General features: G+C 38.1%; 1 long non-coding RNA gene across 1 annotated transcript in view; it reads left to right on the plus strand.

Annotated features, from left to right (window-relative positions):
• Positions 1-24059, plus strand: part of LOC140729634 (uncharacterized) — a 38097-nt gene that overhangs the window by 13198 nt on the left and 840 nt on the right. The gene's annotated exons all lie outside the window — the stretch shown is intronic.

Consider the following 24059-nt stretch of genomic DNA (forward strand, 5'->3'; position numbering starts at 1 on the left):
CATTTGCTAGTGAAGTTACAATTCAAATTTGAAGCCTCATAATTGGACATCAATGAATGTGATGAACGTTCTTCAGTTGCTCCATATTATATTTCCATTCAGTTATAATTTGATTAATTATTCAATTCTAATAAAACCACTTCTTTACAGGTTAATAGTAGACAGTCAGATAAAGTGTATCATTCATTCCTGATCAAATTGCAAAGAAATAATTGCTTCTAATTGACAATAGTTTTTTTTGGAAAATATTGTTCCAGACCTCTTTAATATTTTAAAGAGACCACACAGAATAGAAAACCATTTGCAAGCAACAGCTGGTTCAATTTCTGACCCATAAGAAACCACTGAGTTGTACTATCACTTTTCAGTGCACGCCTGACCTCCATCCCCCAAGGATTTTACAACTGTTTAGTTTCAGCATCTCAATCTTTGTCCAGATTACAAGTGAGTAAACAAATAGTGACTACGTGTTTAATATGTATGGAGGCGGCGCTACAATGCAGTCATGATTAATTTGTTTATAACTGGCCTTGATTGCTTTTGTTGTTCTTTCAAGTTGGAAGAAGGGGCATTGAAATTATTTTTGTATAAAATATTTTATACAATTGTGTATTCATCTCAAAATGTATAAACAATCCATTATTCTTATGAGATTTTTTATATTGAAGAGATCCTGATATTGATGAGCATTTTTCAAATCCAATATAGTAAACTCCAACATGTCTTCCTGTAAATTTATAAAATTGTATCTAATTTTACATGCTTTATAAAAGTAAATTTGCAATATCCTGGATGCAGATGCAGATACCTGACTTGCCTTCACACAAATTGTGGAAAGCTTTGTTCATTTCCTTTCTTACAAAGACTAACCTCTCAACCACTTTGAGATCATTTATTTAATACCATGGTTTATATCTATAAGTTGGCAGCCTCCTTAAACATTTCTTATTCATTATTTACTATGTAGTAGTTTCATAGTTGTTTGAAGGATTATTTGGTTTATGATTCACTTGGATTTTGCTTAATGATTCTTGATATCCATGTTAATGCTGCTTGTTTCTCATTGAGTGATTATTTAAGTGTACTCTGTTAGTAAATGGGTGTATTTCCTTTTATATACTAATAAGTCCTTGGATAAATATTAGTGATGCACTATACTATTGCAAATCTGGCTGGTGTTCCCAGTAGTGAAGGCACCCAAATCATCCAGGGATAACATTTACACTAAGGAAAATTTTAAATGAAAGTTACTGGAAAATGAAATAGGAACTGAAATGAAAATAAACTGGAAAATGTAGAAACATCAATTCAGCAGAGAAATTAACATTTCAAGCATGCTGCATCCACAAGTTTGTTCAGAAAACCCCATAATTATGATCTTCAAAAATAGGAGGGGAGAACAGAAGGATAGACTGAAATATTCCTGTTATCACAAATATTGTTCTGGTGAAAAAATACTTGGAATATTGAACAATATATCTCTTAAATTTTAAATATTTTCTTCTATTAAAATATATCATTACTCATCAATATAAATGTCAACTTCTCACTATTGTTTTGTGCCCTCCTGAGGGAAAAAAACAAACAAAAATACCATGTAGATAATGTCCTACTCTAGGAGGATCTTTTATTGCCTTTTATCCACATTGTGTTTTATTAATTTGTAATTCTTTCTGCTCTGTTGCACATGAGTATTAGGAATATTCTTTCAACATGTATGATGAAAATTAATGAAATTAGATTTAAAGTTTAAGTTTAAAATTACAAAGTGAATCGTGATAAATGAGAGTTACTGATGATTAACTACTCATTTAATGATAATTACTAATACTTCTAATGTCTAATCACATCAGAACTATCAGTAGTTCCCATTGAGAGAGTAGTTAATCATTTTATAATTCTTAACTAAAATACAAAATTCTACCATAATTAAAATATTTTACTAACCTTGGTTTTTCTGAAAAATGGAGACAGATGCCATTCCCAATAAAATCTCAGGCACATGTAGGGACTTGTTCACATCTCAATACCCTGAACCAAAAGGTACAATTGATGGAACCCAGGTCTTGTGTAAATGAATTATTGAAATTATTAGTACATGATTAAAATAATTGTTTCCTCTCTGCTCTGTGATCACTTTCCTGTGCATGTTCATGTTCATTGCCAACCAGCTGAACAGAAATTTTCTCTGATTAATTGGTAGAATAGTCGCTATTCATGGAAAAGGATGAATACAAGATATTCTTGCATTTCTCTCGGCAAATATCTGAAAGCAGTTGTTAACCCTATGATAACTGTACTGTCCTGAAACTAGCATGACTTGTCAGTTTACCCTGATGGTAGTGTGTTTATCATTGAGCCAGTAGACTGTGGATTCAAACCTAATTTCTGAGGGAATGGTGTACCTCTGGAGATATGAGCTTTCAAATGTATTTAAATGAGGATATTATACAAATAGATACAATGCAGGGAGTTAATTTGTTTTAATCATTACCTAAATTAGTTAGAACATAATAATTGTCATTAACCTTTATTACTGTTTGGAGGAATCCTTCTGATTTATAAAAGGTCCTAAGAAGTAAAAAGTAAACCATGTGCACATCTCTCTCTCCCTCTCTCTCTCACTCTCTCTCTCTCTCACTCTCACTCTCCCCCTCTCTCTACAAAAAAAATTTCCAGCAATTAATATTTTAATGTCAACATTCATTTTGTATTGTTTTTTCAAATATTAAAATTTTAGTTTTAAAGCATTAGACATTTATTTCGCAGCAGAAGTTGCATAAACTGCCAGGTGTCAATGGCACCCGCCTGGTAATCAGCATGTGTTGTGTTTTTAATATGTCAGTAATATTTGAGTGATATTGTAAATACATTGTTTGATTAAATATTCTTTGTTGGTTAAATGGTTCCTTATGGTTCTATGTACAAAATATGTGAATTGCATCTGTTAAGACACTACCATGTCATCCGTGCGCATCTCACTAAACATAAAAATGAACTAATATCCATTCTCCTGGACTCCTGTCTTTTTCAATTAATTACTTTTATGGTTTGGAGTTACAAAACATAACAGTGGCAATTTTTTTTTACAAACACAAGATGGCTATCTACCTGTTCAAGCTGAAAAAATTGCAACACATGTTCTTCGGATAGGAAGAAACATTAGAGTTTAAAATAAAAGTAGAAAGCAAAAGAAATCACAGGTTCATAAACAGTGAGTACTGGGTGATAGTAATCATAAATTATTTTTTAAAAAGCAGAATTGGCTGGTTATATCAGATAGTCGTGTATGATTGCTCAATGGACAACCAGCTCATGTATACTGAGCTAATTGAGCAGTGTTTTGAATCAAATGCAATTGTCAATGAGAAACAAGTGCCAGTTTTGTTGAGTGCATTGGTTTAGAGGCATAAAGTTTGCTTAGAAATTTAATTGTTCCAACTAAAATGAGCTTTGCTGACTTTGTGACAGTAAATGCAGGAACATTTGGAATGAAACCATTGTTGAGTACAGAATGCTTTAGGTTTCATAAGTGGAATCAAAAGGAAGGGGAGTCCATTTCAGCGTATATGGCTGAATTGAAGAGACTGGCTGAGCATTATCAGTTCAGTGATGGGATTAATGATGCACAGAGATTGTTTAGTCTGTGGAATCTTACAAGCAAGCATTCAAAAGCAGTTCCTTAGTGAAGCACAACTTGTATTTAAAAGAGCAGTTGAAATAGTTGTATCAATGGAAACAGCAGACAGAGATGCAATTGGTTTGCAGTCAGGAATGAAAGTGAGAATGAATAAAATTGCAACAGGGAAACAAAAACCAGCCTAGCTGAACAAATTATGTTACCATTGTTGCAGGAGCTCATATACAGCAGACCAATGCAGATTTAAAGACAAAACTTGCAGAAAATGCAAGAATGTAGAGCACACACTGTACAAAGAGCTTGTCAGGCAGATGAAAATAAAAGGACAGCACAGGAAAGAAAAAAAGTTAGTAAGTTAAGCTGCAGTTTCAAAAGGTGTCAAAGTGGTTGTTGTGATACATCTAGTGTGGTAGTGTTGTGGGTAGTGCTTGTCACTCTCACTTTCAGCTTCCACTGCTGGGTAGCAGCCTCATGGAAAGGAGACCTGAATCTGTAAGTCTCTTCCTGCCAGTACATAGCCTGTCCGACAGCAAGCCTCATGTAGTGCCTCCTCACTGGTGACACACAGAAACTCAGGCTGAAGCACAGAGAACAGGGAGGAGGTTTGGCCCCTGCACACATAGCATGCAGGTCCACCAGTGTATGGACATACACTGATGCTCGTGAACCAGACTCCCAGCTGTGGGTAAGTAGCCCCACTGCCCTGTTGCCAGAATTGGTAGAGACGAAGTCTACAGGAGTAAACCCAGACAGCAAATCCGGAGTGGAACCCCTAAGGTGGCTGGACCTTCCAACAGCTCCTGCAGCCAAGCTGGTGGCAAACGTATTGCTTCATAAGCTTTCCTTTGGACTATACTGGTGAAGCCCAGATGGGATCTTGATGACTGGGCATCTCAGAATCTCTGTACCTTCCACCCAGGTTTGTGATGATGATACTGATCGCTCGTCCTTCGAGATAGACGAATGCCAGCCACCAGCTGTTTCAAAAAGAACACTAATTTGCATGCTTTTGATGAAAAATCTAATAATGATGCCAGTGACACAGGGCTTGGAGGCCTTGAGACTTACAGTGTGAAAACTAACAATAGACAAGCAATATGGCTTCACCAGAAGTGAACGGCAAATTAATTAAAATTGGATTAGACAATGGCTTGGCTGATTCAGTCAATCCACAAAATAAGTTTGAATGGCATTTCAAAGATACTGAACTGAAGCCTGCAGATGTCCAACTAAGAATTTATATTGGGAAAAAGATAACTTCTGTGGGAATGATGTTTGTACCAGTGAAATACAACAATCAACAAGCCACGTTAGACTTGTATGTGTAGAAGCAGGAGGGCCAGTATTGTGGGAGCATGATTAGCTGAGACAACTACAACTAGATTGAAGATCTATCCACTATTTGCATACCACATACCCTGCAAATGAATTGAAACCAAATGAAAATGAATTTTAAAAAGGTACTGGATGATGCCACAGCATTGTTCAAAAATGGCATTGGAAAACTCAAACATATCAAGGGTAAAATAGTGTTAAATGAAATGCCATTGGCACAGAACAGTAGTTTTGTGCTGTCAAAGTCATTCCTTTGGGCATTGCGAATGCAATGTTATGCCAGCGCCAGTTTCTCTGGGTAACCCAAATGGATATCCCTCCTGTGCTCTTTGATGCAGGTACATCCACTGTACATCCCACTTAGCTGATCTACGCTGCTCCACGTTCACAGGGAATTCCTGTAAATGTCAGCCATCCTGAGTCCCAGGTCATTTTGACTAGCTTAAGCTGTGATTTGAGCTTCCTTACACGTTTGTGGATGGTATTAATCTGATATTTCTTCAGGATCCTGGCGATCCTTCCAGAAACCATGGAAATAGAGGGGAGGCAGGCAGTAGCCAATGGCTTTTAGGACTGCCTGGTGAAGAAAGCCATTGAAATAAAATGAGAGGAAAAGAATTGTAACAAAGACAAAGGTTTCACTCAATAGCAACAAGTTTGAACAGCAGAAATCTGATAGGATGAGGACTAACCAATCAGGAGGGATGGACAACAAGAGTATAAATACCACCAGACTAGACATGCCCAGACATCATCCCTGATGAAGGTGACAGAGTTTGTCATCGAAATGTTGGTTAAAGTCAATGTCTGTACCCGGCTGGAAACTCGAGAAATGTTCATTTATTGTACACGCTGGGAAAGCACTAGATCCTTTAAAGCTCAATACTCTTTGCACCAGGATAGAGGATATCTTTGCAAACTTCCGGAAGGAAAGCACTTCAGTAAAGTGAACTTAGCTGAGGCCTACTTACAATTTGAGATGGAAGAAGAGTCCAAAGTATTTCTCATCATAAACATTCTCAAAAGGCTTAATACAGTGTTTTTGGAGTAGCATCTGTACCTGCACCTTGGCGGAAAGATATGGACCAGGTGCTGAAAAGCTGTCCAGGCACTGATTATTTCCTGGATGGCATGATTGTTACTGGTAAGAATGACGAGGAACATCTCCAAAATTTCAACATTGTAAAAAAAGATTAGAAGATTATGGGTTCAGAGCACAATGCAACAAGTATGAATTCTTTAAACCAAGCATCATCCACTAAAGTCACACCATCAGCGCACAAAGATTGCATAAGTGCGCTGAGAATATTCAAGCAGTGGTGGATGCCCCAAGGCCAAAGGATGCACCATAGTTGCAGTCCTTTTTAGGATTTGTCAATTATTATAGCAGGTTCCTGCCAAACCTGGCTACTGTGCTCCACCTCTTGAACTCATTGCTACAAATCAGGAAGAAATGGCAATGGCCAAAGCAGGGCGAGGTGACTTTTCAAAACTCCAGAGTTTGAAGAATGAACTACAAACAATGTCAACAGAACACACTACATCAATACAGAATCAGAAGCCTGCCAATTTTCTCCTTGCATATTGTAATACAGCACGCTCCGCAACGAACAATTAACCAGCTATGCTGTTCCTAGGTCATCCCTTGTGTTCATGCTTAGATCTCCTTGAACTCAATCTCAGGAGTATGCAGGACTAACAGCTGAGACAAAATATAGGACCTCTCAAACAAGGAAGTTCCATGTTTCACTCCTAGACAAGTAGCTCTGGCAAGGGTCTACAGAAGTGATCAAAGGTGGGTACTTGAAAAGATTAAGGACAGAACTGGACCACTCTCCTAAACAGTGGAGATCATGTCTGATATCATCAGGAGAAGACACATTGATTATTTGAGGAGAACTGAGGCAATTACTAGGAATAAGGGTGACCAGAGGTGTCAGAACCATTTCCTGCAGTCCCAGAGTCAACTTTGTAAAACCACACGGAGGAGGACCCAAAACCTGAGATTGTTTCACAGCCACAAGTCTAACCTGCCAACCAGAGTGATCCCCCTTGTCAGGAGAGGCATTATCCCACAAGTGTAAGATAGCCTCTTTAGGCCTGACTGGGACAATTTAAAAATTACTCTGCTGTGGAAGTCTATATAGTAGTTGAATTACAAATGTATATAGTGTGCAGTTATGTACAGCATATATATGTATATAACTTGAGATGCATTCTATATTGAGTTGGTGCTTATGGCGAAGCAGGGAGGAGAGTTGTACATTTAATATAGCAGTAGTCCTTTGAGAATAATTGTAAATATATTGTTTGTTTAAACACTCTTTGTTGCTTAAATGATTCATTATGGTTATATACTTTGCATATGAATTGCAGACGTCACGATGCTACTGCGTAGGTGCTTGTCTTGCTAAAGGTAAAAATGAACAAAGAACCCATTGTCCTGGGCTCTCATCTTTTTCTTTAAGTTAGTTTTATGTTTTGGAGTTACAACATGTAACAGCATGCTGTTTTAAAAGAATGGTTCAGATGAAGATCAATGCAGCTACAGTCATGGCAAATAAATTGTTTCAAATTCCAATCAAGGAGGAATTCTACTGGTAATCAATGTTGACCTTGTAACATCAGGTATATCAGGTTGTGCTCTTGTCAATGTGCTTCAACTGATAGAACTTTTCCCCTTGTCAAAATATCATATGTCACTACGGTTAGATTGACTGGTGGGAGGGGGTTAAGTGAAGGAAAAAGGGCTGGTCTCTGCACTGTAGACTCCATATATGCTCCAATGCCATATTTAACTTTGCTGACAACACCACACTCGAGGGCGAATCAAAGGTGGTGATGAATTTGCTTACAAGAGGGAGATTGAAAATCTGCCTGAATAGTGCCACAACAACCTCTTACTCATTGTGAGCAAGATCAAGGAGCTGATTATTGACTTCAGGAGGAGGAAACCAGAGGTCCATGGTCCAGTCCTCGTTGGTGGATCAGAGGTGGAGAGAGCATTCTAAATTCTTCAGCGCTATCATTTCAGCGGACATATCCTGGGCTCAGCACTTAAGTGTGATTATGAAGAAAGCACAGCTGCACTTTGAGTTTGTGAAAATTCTGCATGACATCTAACATGCTGACAAACGACTATAAATGTGTGGTGGGGAGCATATTGACTGACTGCTTCACAGCCTGGTATTGAAACGCCAAAGCCCTTTAACATAAAATGGTACTTGTACAGAAAAGTACCTATTGTTTCAGTTTAAGACCTGATTCATTTTAGGAAATCTACCAGTTTCTTTGATAAATAGCTCAGGAACAAAGGTCAATGATTGTTACATGATTCAGGAAAGCATGATATGATGAGGCTGATAAAAGTTGATTACAAATGAGAAGAAGTTTTCCAGTTCATGCAGATTACCAGGACCATTTTAATTTGATGCCCAAAAAATAAATGGAAAAAAGCAATTAATTTTGTCTCTGCCGATATAGTAAGACATTTGAAAGACTTTTGAAATTGTTCAAGTTTCATATCTTCTTCTTGGTTGTGTAATTAACTCTAAAACAATGAGAAATTTTATCGCATCTTTTGAGGTCATGAGAGACTAAGAACTCCCTGATGAATTCACTTATTTAAACCTCTTCTATTTTGATTTTTTTAAAGGAAGATTAACCATGAATATTTTTCACATCCTTGTAAAGATCTGGTGAAATTTGGTGGGATTTGGCGGTGGGAAGCATGGCAATATTTGCAAACTGCCCCCAGCACACCTCAGAATGTATTGGCCATTGGTGCAAACAATACATTTCACTGTATGTTTTGATGTATATGTGACAAATAAAGCTAACCTTTAATGTAATTATCAAAGTGGCACAAAATGACCTGAAAGTGTTGTCAGTGGCAAGCTGTCATTGCTCCTAAATGAAATATGAATAAAGTATATGAGAAAGAACATTAAGGTGGACTGATGAGAAATACCCAAGGCTATTTGGAGAGATAAGAGATGAGATTGCTGGAACCTTGACCAGTATCTTTGTGTCTTGTCTAGCTAAACGTGAGGTCCCAGAGGACTGCCAAGTTGCTTAATGTTGTTCCATGATTCAAGAAGGGAACCAGTGATAATACTGGAAACTATAGACTAGTGAGTCTCACGTCAGTGGGAGGGAAGTTGCTGGAAAGAATGCTTAGAGATAGGTTTTGTGAGCTTTTGGAAAACCATGGTCTAATTAGGATGAGCTAGCGTGGTGTTGTATGGGGCAAACCTCGTCTTACTAACTTGTTTGAGTTTTTGATGAGGTGACAAAGGTGATTGATGAAGGTAGAGTAATGTATGTTGTTTACATGGCTTTTAGGAAGGCTTTTGACAAGCTGCATCATGGGAGGCTCATCCACAAGATTAAGAAGCATAGGATTTGTGGTGAATTGGCCATTTGAATTCAGAATTGGCTTGTCCATAGAAAATAGAGTATGGTCTAAGGGTCAAAGGGAATTATTCTAGCTGGAGTTCTGTGATTAGTGGTGTTCTGCAGGGATCTGTACTGGGATCTCTGTTGTTTGTGATGTAGTTAAATGATTTGGATGAAAATTTAAATGGGTTGGTTAATAAATTTGCATATGATACAAAGTTTGGTGGTGTTCTAGATAGCACAGAAGACAGGCAAAGAATACAGCGGGATGTAAGCAAAGAAATGGCAGATGAAGTTTAACCCGGCCAAATGTGAAGTGTTGCAACTGGGTAGGTCAAATATGAAGAGACAAGACTCTTAACAGTGTTGATGAGCAGAGCGATCTTGGGGTCCAAGTTCATAGTGCCCTGAAAGTGGCTACACAGGTTGATGGGGTGGTTAAGAAGGCATATGCATGCTTGCCTTTATTAGTGGAGGCATTGAGTTCAAGTCAGGAAGTTATGTTGCAGCTTTATAAAACTCCAGTTAGGCCAAATATGGAGTACTGCATACAGTTCTGGTCTATCCACTATAAGACATAAAACATAGGAGCAAAATTAGGCCATTCAGCCCATTGAGTCTGTTCTGCCATAGACTCCAACATCCTCCCAACCACTGAAGTCAGGCCAACTGACTTAATTTCCTCCCTTCTTAAAGGGTGGAGTAACATTTGTAATGTCCCCCAAAACCATTCAAAGTACCTCCAAAGTAAATGATCAAAGTATGTAATGTCACCATATAACTATGCTGAGATTCAATTTTTTCCAGGCATGTATAGGAAACTAAATAAATACAATGGAATTTGTGAAAAGTTATGCATAAGCAAAGACTGACAAATGAACAATATGCAAAAGAAGACAAATTGTCTTCTGTACTTCCTGCCTAAAGGTAGTAGCGAGAAGAAGGCATGGCCCAGATGGTGGGGGTCCTTGATGATGGATGCTACTTTCCTGTAACAATGCTTCATATAGATTTGCTCAATGGTGGGGACAGCTTTACCTGTGATGAACTGGGCCATATCCACTACTTTTTACAGGATTTTCCATTCAAGGGCATTGGTGTTTCCATACCAGGCTGTGATGCAGACAGTCAATATACTTTCCATCACACATCTACAGAAGTTTGTCAAAGTTTTAGATGTCATGCCGAATTTTTGCAGACTCCTAAGTAGAGGCGCTGCCATACATTTTTTGTTCATGCACTTATGTGCTGAGCCTAAAGTCTGATTTACATTTCTGCATAGTAGCCTACGCCGCAGCCTTCGTAAATGGCCTGCGCCGTTGTGAGCATTTATATCTGTGCGTTGGTGTGTCCGCGTCACTCTGCAATTCACCGCCAAAACGCTAGTTGGCGGTGGGGTTTCTAATGGCAACTGAGCACATCATGTTGGAGTTGGAGCTAATAAATGTTGAACAAGGGTTACTTTTATTGAACTTACTGCAACGCAGAAAAGAGAGAAGACGGTATGTACGACCATTGAACGGATTGAGGCAAAAGGAGGGTGAATTTTCTGTGCTTGTCCAGCCACTGAGAGACATGGACAAGGAAATGCATTTCAAATATTTTCGGATGTCGGCAGGTAGATTTGATGATTTGGTTCATCGTCTCCAACCATTTATTTCGCATCAGTGTACACACAGTATACCTATAGACTGGAGGAAATGCGATGCTACCAAGTGGACCAATCACAGTTGCTGCGGTCTGTGTCACTGCGACGTGCAGATACATTTTTGGAGAAGTGTGCATCTGGCTATGGTGTCGGGTAGGGCATAAGGTACAGCTTAGGTTATGCGGCTACGCCATACCTACGGCGTTCATTTAACGCAGAAGTATAAATCAGCCTTAAGATGGGTTCTCTGAAATGATAACACCGGGGAACTTAAAGTTGCTGAGCCTCTCCAGCACTGATTCTCCAATAAGGACTGGCTGATGGACATTTTGTTTCCTCCTCCTGAAGTCAATAATCAGCTCCAGTGATTCTTGAAAGATCACTACTAATGCCTCCACTTTAGCTATCTAGTTTAGAAACTCTGAGGTGTAGTTCATCTAGAATCAGTGACTTACCTACCTTCAGACCTTTCAGCTTTCCAAGCACCTTCTGCTTAGCAGCTACACTCATTTCAATAGACAATAGGTGCAGAAGTAGACCATTCGGCCCTTCGAGCCTGCACTGCCATTCTGAGATCATGGCTGATCATCTACTATCAATACCCGGTTCCTGCCTTGTCCCCATATCCCTTGATTCCCCTATCCATAAGATACCTACCTAGCTCCTTCTTGAAAGCATCCAGAGAATTGGCCTCCACTGCCTTCCGAGGCAGTGCGTTCCAGGCCCCCACAACTCTCTGGGAGAAGAAGTTTTTCCTTAACTCTGTCCTAAATGACCTACCCCTTATTCTCAAACCATGCCCTCTAGTACTGGACTCTCCCAGCATCTGGAACATATTTCCTGCCTCTATCTTGTCCAATCCCTTAATCATTTTATATGTTGCAATCAGATCCCCTCTCAATCTCCTTAATTCCAGCGTGTACAAGCCCAGTCTCTCTAAACTCTCTACGTAAGACAGTCCAGACCTCCCAGGAATTAACCTTGTGAATCTACGCTGCACTTCCTCTACAGCCAGGATGTCCTTCCTTAACCCTGGAGACCAAAACTGTACACAATACTCCAGGTGTGGTCTTACCAGGGCCCTGTACAAATGGAAAAGGATTTCCTTGCTCTTGTACCCAATTCCCTTTGTAATAAAGGCCAACATTCCATTAGCCTTCTTCACTGCCTGCTGCACTTGCTCATTCACCTTCAGTGACTGATGAACAAGGACTCCTAGATCTCTTTGTATTTCTCCCTTACCTAACTCTACACCGTTCAGATAATAATCTGCCTTCCTGTTCTTACTCCCAAAGTGGATAACCTCACACTTATTCAAATTAAATGTCATCTGCCAAGTATCTGCCCACTCACTCAGCCTATCCAAGTCACCCTGAATTCTCCTAACATCCTCATCACATGTCACACTGCCACCCAGCTTAGTATCATCAGCAAACTTGCTGATGTTATTCTCAATGCCTTCATCTAAATCATTGATGTAAATCATAAACAGCTGTGGTCCCAATACCGAGCCCTGTGGCACCCCACTAGTCACCACCTGCCATTCCGAGAAACACCCATTCACCGCTACCCTTTGCTTTCTATCTGCCAACCAGTTTTCTATCCATGTCAATATCTTCCCTCCAATGCCATGAGCTCTGATTTTACCCACCAATCTCCTATGTGGGACCTTATCAAATGCCTTCTGAAAATCGAGGTACACTACATCCACTGGATCTCCCTTGTCTAACTTCCTGGTTACATCCTCGAAAAACTCCAATAGATTAGTCAAGCATGATTTGCCCTTGGTAAATCCATGCTGGCTCGGCCCAATCCTATCACTGCTATCTAGATATGCCACTATTTCATCTTTAATAATGGACTCTAGCATCTTCCCCACTACTGATGTTAGGCTGACAGGACGATAGTTCTCTGTTTTCTCCCGCCCTCCTTTCTTAAAAAGTGGGATAACATTAGCCATTCTCCAATCCTCACTGATCCTGAATCTAAGGAACATTGGAAAATGATTACCAATGCATCCGCAATTTCCAGAGCCACCTCCTTTAGTACCCTAGGATGCAGACCATCTGGACCTGGGGATTTGTCAGTCTTCAGTCCCATCAGTCTACTCATCACCGTTTCCTTCCTAATGTCAATCTGTTTCATTTCCTCTGTTACCCTATGTCCTTGGCCCATCCATACATCTGGGAGATTGCTTGTGTCTTCCCTAGTGAAAACAGATCTAAAGTATTTATTAAATTCTTCTGCCATTTCTCTGTTTCCCATAACAATTTCACCCAATTCATTCTTCAAGGGCCCAACATTGTTCTTAACTATCTTCTTTCTCTTCACATACCTAAAAAAGCTTTTACTAACCTCCTTTATATTCCTGGCTAGCTTGCGTTCGTACCTCATTTTTTCTCCCCTTATTGCCTTTATAGTTAAGTTCTGTTGTTCCTTAAAAATTTCCCAATCATCTGTCCTCCCACTCACCTTAGCTCTTTCATACTTCCTTTTTTTAAATGCTATGCAATCTCTGACTTCCTTTGTCAACCACTGTGGCCCCTTTCCCCCCCTTTGAATCCTTCCTTCTCCGGGGATGAACTGATTTTGCACCTTGTGCATTATTCCCAAGAATACCTGCCATTGCTGTTCCACTGTCTTTTCTGCTAGGATATCCGTCCAGTTAACTTTGGCCAGCTCCTCCCTCATGGCTCCATAGTCTCCTTTGTTCAACTGCAACACTGACACCTCTGATCTGCCCTTATCCTTCTCAAATTGCAGATAAATACTTAGCATATTATGGTCACTACCTCCTAATGGCTCCTTTACTTCAAGATCGCTTATCAAATCCTGTTCATTACACATTTCTGCCCCTTGACGCTCTTGAACTTCTGGCATGTGAACACTGATGCAAAATATTTATTATTATCATCTGTCATCTGTTTGTCACCTATTACTACCTCTCCAGTGTCATTTTTCAGCTGTCCAATATCCACTCTCATCTCTCTTTTATTCTTTATAAAAACGTTCATTTTTTTAATCTTGTTGGCTAGCTTAGCATAGAACATAAAACCATAAAACATTACAGCACAGAAATAGGCCCTTTGGCCCTTCTTGGCTGTGCTGAACCATTTTTCTGCCTAGTCCCACTGACCTGCACCTGGCCCATATCCCTACATATACTCCCACCACTCTGTGTGAAGAAGCCCCCCCCCCCAATGTTCCCTTTAAACTTTTCTCCCTTCACCCTTAACCCGTGTCCTCTGGTTTTTTTCTCCCCTAGCCTCAGTGGAAAAAGCCTGCTCGTATTCACTCTATCTATACCCATCATAATTTTATACACCTCTATCAAATCTCCCCTCATTCTTCTATACTCCAGGGAATAAAGTCCTAACCTATTCAACCTTTCTCTGTAACTCAGTTTCTCAAGTCCCAGCAACATCCTTGTAAACCTTCTCTGCACTCTTTCAACCTTATTAATATCCTTCCTGTAATTGGGTGACCAAAACTGCACACAATACTCCAAATTCGGTCTCACCAATGTCTTACACAACCTCACCATAACATTCCAACTCTTATACTCAATACTTTGATTTATAAAGGCCAATGTACCAAAAGCTGTCTTTACTACCCTATCTACCTGTGACACCACTTTTAGGGAATTTTGTGTCAGTATTCCCAGATCCCTCTGTTCTACTGCACTCCTCAGTGCCCTACCATTTACCTTGTATGTTCTACCTTGGTTTTTCCTTCCAAAGTGCAATACCTCACACTTGTCTGTATTAAACTCCATCTGCCATTTTTCAGCCCATTTTTCCAGCTGGTCCAAATCCCCCTGCAAGCTTTGAAAACCTTCCTCACTGTCCACTACACCTCTAATCTTTGTATCATCAGCAAATCTGCTGATCCAATTTACTACATTATCATCCAGATCATTGATATAGATGACAAATAACAATGGGCCCAGCAATGATCCCTGTGGTACACCACTAGTCACAGGCCTCTACTCAGAGAAGCAATCCTCCACTACCACTCTCTGGCTTCTCCTATTGACCCAATGTCTAATCCAATTTACGACGTCACCATGTATACCTAGCGACTGAATCTTCCTAACTAACCTCCCATGCGGAACCTTGTCAAAGGCCTTACTGAAGTCCATGTAGACAACATCCACTGCCTTCCCTTCATCCACTTTCCTTGTAAACTCCTCAAAAAACTAATAGATTTGTTAAACATGACCTACCATGCACAAAGCCATGTTGACTCTCCCTAATAAGTCCCTGTCTATCTAAATACTTGTAGATCCTGTCTCTTAGTACTCCTTCCAATAATTTACCTACTACCGACATCAAATTTATCAGCCTATAATTTCCTGGATTACTTTTAGAGCCTTTTTTAAACAACGGAACAACATGAACTATCCTCCAATCCTCTGGCACCTCACCCGTAGTTACTGACATTTTAAATATATCTGCCAGGGCCCCTGCAATTTCAACACTAGTCTCCTTCAAGGTCAGAGGGAATACCCTGTCAGGTCCTGGGGATTTATCTACTCTGATTTGCCTCAAGTTAGCAAGCACCTCCTCCTCTTCAATCTGTATAGGTTCCATGACCTCACTACTTGTTTGCCTTATTTCCATTGACATCTCCATTGACATTACCTTCATATTTCATATTTTCTCCCCTTAATGGAATTTTTAATTGCTTTCCATTAGTTTTTATAAGCTTGCTGATCCTCTAACTTCCCACTAATTTTTGCTAAACTATATGCTCTCTCTTTTGCTTTTATGCTGTCTTCAACTTCTCTTGTCAACCACGGTTGCCTAATTCTCCCTTTCGAATATTTCATCCTTAGGATCCCTTCCAAATTGCTCCCAGAAACTCCAGCCATTGTTGTTCTGCTGTCTTCCTGCAAGCGTTGTTATGATACCAGCCCCCTCCTTTGTGAGAATCGCAAGAGCCCTAGTGAAGGGGGGGGGGTCAATGACCCAAGAGAGAGAGAGACGTGCTGAATAGACACAGGAAATGGGAGAGAGAGAGACGTGCTGAATACCGCGTTCCACCGGGATGCAGAATAAGGCGACCTTGACTATTGTCTCATGAAGACCACGTGTAAAGCCCTCGGGCAAAGTGGGCTGGTTGAGAGAGAGATTGACACCGGCGATCCCGTGAGGAAGTATAAAGGAGGGTCTGGGGGGGACGACCCCTTTAGACGCACCAAGGAGACACGATAGCGATCCCGTCGTAGTGGGAAGCCATTTTGAAGGAAGCCACGTGCGTTAGATTCCGAATTGGGAGTCTGTGGCTGGAATCACGGAAAATCGCTTTTAACTAACAACAGGAAAGCCTGCTCCCCTGATTCCACAGCTTTGCTTCATAAGGACCCGGGCAAGTGTTCCTTTTCTCACCAATCTCTCCCTCTCTCTCTCTCCAACATGGGAAACCCAGCAGTTCCCAAAAGGCTGAAGCCTGCAGACTTTTGAATGACTGTTATATTTCCATCGGACAATCGTTTAACCCCTAGACAATGACAGAGCTTATTTCTTATTGATTACTACTATACCTGCGCTTTAGATTGAGTATTTTTTTAAAACTTTTTTTATTGTTTTCAAATAGTTACAGAATAAATGTGTATGAAAAAAAATGTGTTACCCAGCCCCCCTCCCCTTAACCCCTCCCCCCTAACATCCCTATTTAAAAAAAAGAAAGAAAAAAAAGGAATGCCTGGATATTGGAGGGTCCCCACATGCTCCACGGAGTTCGTAATAACTTTAGTATATATATTTATTTCTTTCCCCAAGTAACCAATTATTTCATCTTCAGAGCACCTATATATTTAATCCTGTCTTTTGTAAATAAGGGCGCCAAATTTTCAAAAATGTTTCATATTTATCTCTTAAATTATGTGATTTTTTCAAGTGGAATACAGCCATAAATTTCGTTCTTCCAACGATCTATACTTAGATATGTATCCGATTTCCAAGTCACTGCAATAGCTTTTTTGGCTACTGCCAATGCAATTTTTATAAATTCTTTCTGATATTTATTCAATCTGGATATCGGTTTTATCCCTTCAGTATTACCTAGTAAAAGTAATATTGGGTTGTGTGGAAGTTGTATTCCAATAATTTGTTCCAGTAAAACTCTAAAATTTGTCCAAAAAGGTTGAATTTTAGAGCAAGACCAAGTAGAATGTAAAAAAGTACCAATTTCTTGGTTACATCGGAAACACTGATCAGATAAATTTGGGTTTAATTTATTTATTTTTTGTGGTGTAATATATAGTTGATGTAAAAAATTGTATTGCACTAATCTTAATCGAACTTTTATTGTATTTGTCATACTCTCAAGACATAGTCTTGACCAGTTTTTTTCTTCAATTTTGATATTCAAATCACTTTCCCATTTTTGTCTTGACTTATGGACTCCTTGTTTAATTGCCTGTTTTTGAATCAAATTATACATACAGGAGATAAATTTTTTAATCTTTCCTTTTTGAATTAAAGTTTCTATTTCATTGGGTTTTGGTAGTAACATTGTTTGACCTAGCTTTTCTCTTAAATAAGCCCTTAGTTGAAAGTAACAAAAAAGAGTGTTGTTTGATACTTTATATTTATTCTTTAATTGATCAAATGACATTAATATACCTCCTTCAAAACAATCTCCTATATATCTAATCCCTTTTTGAAACCAATTATATAAAAGTTGATTATCCATTGTAAAAGGAATAAGTCTATTTTGAATTAAAGATCTCTTTGCTAATAAGGATTTCTTTGTCTCATCATCAACATTTATCTTATTCCATAAATCAATCAAATGTTTTAATATAGGAGATTCTTTCTTTTCCCATATCTATTTAGATTCCCATTTATATATAAAGTCTTCTGGTATGTTTTCTCCTATCTTATCTAGTTCTATTCTGATCCATGCCGGTTTGTCTTTCTCAAAAAAAGATGCAATAAATCTAAGTTGATTTGCTTTATAATAATTCTTAAAATTTGGAAGTTGTAACCCTCCTAGCTCAAATTTCCATGTCAATTTTTCCAACGATATTCTTGACATCTTACCTTTCCAAAGAAACTTCCTCACATATTTATTCAGCTCTTGAAAAAACTTCTGGGGTAGTTGTATTGTTAGTGATTGAAATAAGTATTGTAATCTAGGGAATATATTCATTTTTATGGTATTTACTCTACCTACTAATGTTATTGGTAATACCATCCATTTATCAAGATCTTCTTGAATTTTTTTCAATAGTGGTAAATAATTTAATTTGTATATGTTCTTTATATCATTATCAACTCTTATACCTAAATATTTTATACCATTTGCCGGCCATCTAAATTGGGTTATTGATCGACATTGATTATAGTCTCCTTTAGTAAGAGGTAAAATTTCACTTTTATCCCAATTTATTTTGTAACCTGATACTTGCCCATATTCTTCTAATCTATAGGATAATTTACGCAACGATTGCAATGGGTTTGCTAGATAAAGCAGAACATCATCAGCAAATAAGTTAATCTTGTATTCTTCCTGGTTAACTCTAAAACCCTTAATATCTGGGTCCATTCTAATCAATTCAGCTAATGGCTCTATCGCCAACACAAATAAAGCAGGTGATAATGGACAACCTTGCCTAGTTGACCTTGTTAACTGAAATGGTGTTGAAATTTGACCATTTGTCACTACTTTAGCTTTGGGATTAGTATTTAAGGTTTTAATCCATTTTATAAAAGATACTCCTAATCCATATTTTTCCAATACCTTAAATAAAAAATCCCACTCCAATCTATCAAATGCTTTTTCTGCATCTAAAGCAACTGCTACGCTCATTTCCTCCCTCTTCTGTGCTAAATGAATTATACTAAATAAGCGAGTTACGTTATCTGCTGATTGTCTATTTTTAATAAATCCTGTTTGATCCATATGTACTAATTTTGGTAAGCATTTAGATAATCTATTAGATAAGATTTTTGCTATTATTTTATAATCAGTATTTAATAAAGAAATCGGTCTATATGATGATGGCTTTAAAGGATCTCTATCTTTTTTTGGCAATACTATTAAAATGGCTGTCGAAAAAGATTCTGGAAGTTTATGCATTCTTTCCGCTTGGTGTATTAACTCCATAAGAGGAGGAATTAATAAATCTTTAAACTTTTTATAGAATTCAGGCGGAAAACCATCTTCTCCTGGAGATTTATTACTTTGAAGTGATCCTAGGGCTTCTTCGACCTCTTTCAATGTAAAAGGCATAGCTAATCCCTTCTGTTCTTCCGTATTTAATTTTGGAAGAGTTATTTGTGATAGAAACCTTTCTATCTTGACATTGTCATTTTGTGATTCTGATTTGTACAACTCAGAGTAAAAATTCTTAAAAGCTTCATTAATTTCTAAAGGTTTATAAGTAATTTTATTTACTCTTGTTCGAATTGCATTTATTGTTTTAGAAGTCTGATCTGTTTTTAACTGCCATGCAAGAACTTTATGTGATCTTTCACCTAGTTCATAATATCTTTGTTTAGTTCTCATAATTGCTTTTTCTGTTCGATATGTTTGGAGCGTATTATATTGTAACTTCTTGTTAATAAGTTGTCTTTGTTTTTCTTCTGTCATATTTCTTTGGGATTCTTTTTCTAATTTTGTAATCTCTTTTTCCAATTGATCTATTTCTATCATATATTCCTTCTTAATTTTAGAAGTATAACTTATTATCTGACCTCTCAAGTATGCCTTCATTGCTTCCCACACTATAAATTTATCATCAACTGAATGTGAATGTGAAGGAGATGGTGGTGGACTTTAGGAGATCTAGGCCTCATATGGAGCCAGTGATCATTAATGGAGAATGTGTGGAGCAGGTTAAGACCTACAAGTATCTGGGAGTACAGTTAGACGAGAAGCTAGACTGGACTGCCAACACAGATGCCTTGTGCAGGAAGGCACAGAGTCGACTGTACTTCCTAAGAAGGTTGGCGTCATTCAATGTCTGTAGTGAGATGCTGAAGATGTTCTATAGGTCAGTTGTGGAGAGCGCCCTCTTCTTTGTGGTGGCGTGTTGGGGAGGAAGCATTAAGAAGAGGGACGCCTCACGTCTTAATAAGCTGGTAAGGAAGGCGGGCTCTGTCGTGGGCAAAGTACTGGAGAGTTTAACATTGGTAGCTGAGCGAAGGGCGCTGAGTAGGCTACGGTCAATTATGGATAACTCTGAACATCCTCTACATAGCACCATCCAGAGACAGAGAAGCAGTTTCAGCGACAGGTTACTATCGATACAATGCTCCTCAGACAGGATGAAGAGGTCAATACTCCCCAATGCCATTAGGCTTTACAATTCTACCGCCAGGACTTAAGAACTTTTTAAAAGCTATTATTAATGCTTTTTGAGATAGTGATTTAGATGCATATCATATTTTTTACTGAGTTAAGTATTGTATGTAATTAGTTTTGCTACAACAAGTGTATGGGACATTGGAAAAAAAGTTGAATTTCCCCATGGGGATGAATAAAGTATCTATCTATCTATCTATCTATCTATCTATCTATCTAAAAAGAACTGAATCTGTTTTTTCATAAAATCACAAAAGTCTTGATGTTTTAATAATATTGAATTAAATCTCCACCTATAAACTGATTCCTCTTCATCTATCATTATCATTGTCATTATTAAAGGAGAATGATCTGACAGTATTCTTGCTTTATATTCCACATTTTTCACTCTATCTTGAATATTCGTTGATAATAGGAAAAAATCGATCCTTGAATATGTTTTATGTCTATTTGAATAAAATGAATAATCTCTTTCTTTTGGATTAATTCTTCTCCATATATCAATCAGATTTAAGTCTTTCATCAATGATAGAGTTAATTTTACCGCTTTTGATTTTGTAACAACCTTTGTTGATCTATCTAAAACTGGATCTAGACAAAAATTAAAATCTCCACCTATTAATATTTTAAAATGTGCGTTGGCCAAATTCAAAAAGACCTCCTGTATGAATTTTACATCATTTTCATTTGGTGCATAAATGTTCATAAGGGTCCATAGTTCTGAAAAAATGTGACAGTGTATAATTAGATATCTCCCCGCCGAATCAATTAATACGTTTTGTATTTTAATTGGTAGATGTTAACCAAAATTGCAACTCCTCTCGCCTTTGAATTAACTGAAGCTGCAATAACATTTCCAACCCAGTCTCTTTTTAGTTTCTGATGTTCAATGTCTGTTAAATGAGTTTCTTGTAAAAAAGCTATATCTGTTTTCATTTTTTTAATATATGTTAAAATTCTTTTTCTTTTTACTGGCCCATTAAGCCCATTAACATTAAAACTTTAAAAATTTAGTAGATTAGTCATTATTTTTTTATTATATTACTCCAATCTATAATAATACCTAATCTTTCAACTTTCATGGTATCCTGGGAAATCTTTATAAAAATCTCTGTGTTGCTATGTGTGTCCCCACCAATCATCCAGGCAAAAAGATAGAAGAAAATTAAAATTTAAAGAAAAAAACAAAATACCCCCCTACTAATGTTGTGGGAAAAAAACACAACATTACCCCCCTCTGCTGTACGGGTCATGGCAACCGCCATGATTACACACGTGAATCCCGCAGTAACCGATCCAAAGCTCCCCAGCCCCCCCGCAACACAAAAAAGTATATGTATAAGAAGAGAAGAAAAAAAAATACTATTCTCATTTAGTATTTCTAAAATTTTGCTTTTCTCTTCTATAATATCCATAAATGTCCATCACTTCTGTTCGTTGGGTCTATCTTCATCTTTAATCCATTACGTTTGGAAGCCTCTATGTGTAATTAGCGAATAGATGGAAGTTCTTGTACAAACTCCTCCGCTTTTCGATAATCGGGAAAAAAAAAATTTCCCTCCTCCAAAAAAATTATCAGTGTTGCTGGATGACGCATTGTAAATTTATAACCCTTTACCCATAAGGCTTTTTTCACTGGGTTAAATTCCTTCTTTCTCTTCAACAGGTTGTAACTTATATCAGGATAAAAAAGAACTGGTTTCCCTGCTATCATCAATGGCCCGTTTCTATTTTTGGCACTTTGGGCAGCGGCCTTCAGGATCTTTTCTTTGTCTTGGTATCGTAAGCATTTTATCAAAATTGATCGTGGGTTTTGATCAGCTCGAGGTCTTGACCTTAAGGATCTATGAGCCCTTTCGATCTCAATTGGAATTTCTCCTTCAATTTCCAACTTTTCAGGGATCCATTTTTGAAAAAAATTTATTGGATCTTTTCCTTCTATATCTTCTTTAAGTCCAACAATTTTAATATTATTTTGTCTACTGAAATTTTCAAGCTTATCAATGTTTTCCATAAATTGTTTTCTTTCTGATGCCCAAGCAGCATTTTCATTTTCTATTTTGTCCATTCTTTCAACCATGTCCTCTGTTGTAGTTTCCAAGTCCGTAATTCTTTTTTCCATTTTTTCCTGTCTCTTTGTCATTTTATCAAGCATAATCTCCATTTTGGTCATTTTTTTTTCAAGTATTTTTTGATTATTTTTAATTACTTTTAATGTGTCTAATTTACGCATTATTTGCCTCAAAGTCTTTTCTATATTTCTAGAAGGACTTTTAACTTCTTCTTCATCTGATCCTTCCGAGACACTTGACTCTCCCTCCGATTCGCTATCACTTTCAGTTGCAGTGGTAGCTGGGCTTTGTAGTTTTAGTTGCTCCCGTTTGCGCATGCTCCGTCCTTCACGTTTGCGCAATTCACGATGGCCTTTCCCTTTAGGAATGGCCAATGTTGCCGCAGTCTCCTGTTCCGTATCGCCGGTGGTATAATGTACCTGAGACCGCGGTTCCTCGGTAGACGTGGGCCTTGTTCTTGTTCCAACTTGCGTAATCTTCCCGGTATTAGTTTTCTTCATCTTCCTTCTTTGAGGCATAGCTTGACACAATCCAGAGTGGTTTATAAGTAACTTTTAGAAGGTACTGACTAACTTTTCTTCATTTAGACATTAATTTATTAACTTTTTACGGGAGAGCTGGGTTCCAGCATCTCGATCCTACGTCATCATGTGACGTCCCCTTTAGATTGAGTATTGACGACGTATGTTATCTGAATGTTTGTATTAACCTTACTTTTGTGCCCCTTTATAAATAAAAACGTTTGAAAAGGGTACCATCAGACTTCAGCGGACCTCTCTATCTTTGCTGGTAAGTGATCCAGTTACGGGATACGTAACAGCGTCTCCTTCCAAACAACTTTGGCCAGCTCCCCTCTCATGTCTCTATTATTTATTTTACTCCACTGTAATACTGAAAGATCTGACTTTAGTTTCTCCTTCTCCAGCTGCAGGGTGAATTCTATCATATTATGATCACTTTGTCCTAAGGCTTCCCTTACCTTAAGCTCCTGAATCAAATCTGGTTTTTTACACAACAGCCAATCCAGAATTACCTTTCCCCTATTGGAATCAATCACAAACTATTCTAGAAAGCCATCTTGTAGGCATTCTACGAATTCCCTCTCCTGGCACTCAGCAACAACCTGATTTTTCTTACCTGCCTGAATATCAAAATCTCCTATGACTTTCATAACATTGCCCTTTTTACATACCTTTTTCTATCTCCCATTGTAATTTGTATCCCATATCCTGACTACTGTTCAGAGGCCTGCAAATAATTAATTCCCTTCAGAGTCGTTTAGCATTTGCAGTTTCTTAACTATACCCACAAGGATTCTACAACTTCCAATCCTATATCACCTCATTCTAAGGATTTGATTTCATTTTTTTAACAACAGGGACACCCCCACCCTTTCTGCCTACCTGCTTGACCTTCTGATACAATACATGTCTTTGGATGCTAAGCTCCCAAATATGATCTTCTTCAGCCAGGACTCGATGATGCTCACAACGTCTTTCCTGCTGATGTCAAATTATAGGAAGGATACCAAGGCTTTGAAGAGGGTGCAGAAAAGATTTCCCAGTATGCTGCCTGGATTAAAGGGCATATGTTATATTAGGAGGTTAAATATACTTAGGTTGTTTTCTCTGAGCTGCAGAGGCTGAGGGGA

The sequence above is a fragment of the Hemitrygon akajei genome, chromosome 6, assembly GCF_048418815.1.
Source record: "Hemitrygon akajei chromosome 6, sHemAka1.3, whole genome shotgun sequence".
NCBI lineage: Eukaryota > Metazoa > Chordata > Chondrichthyes > Myliobatiformes > Dasyatidae > Hemitrygon > Hemitrygon akajei.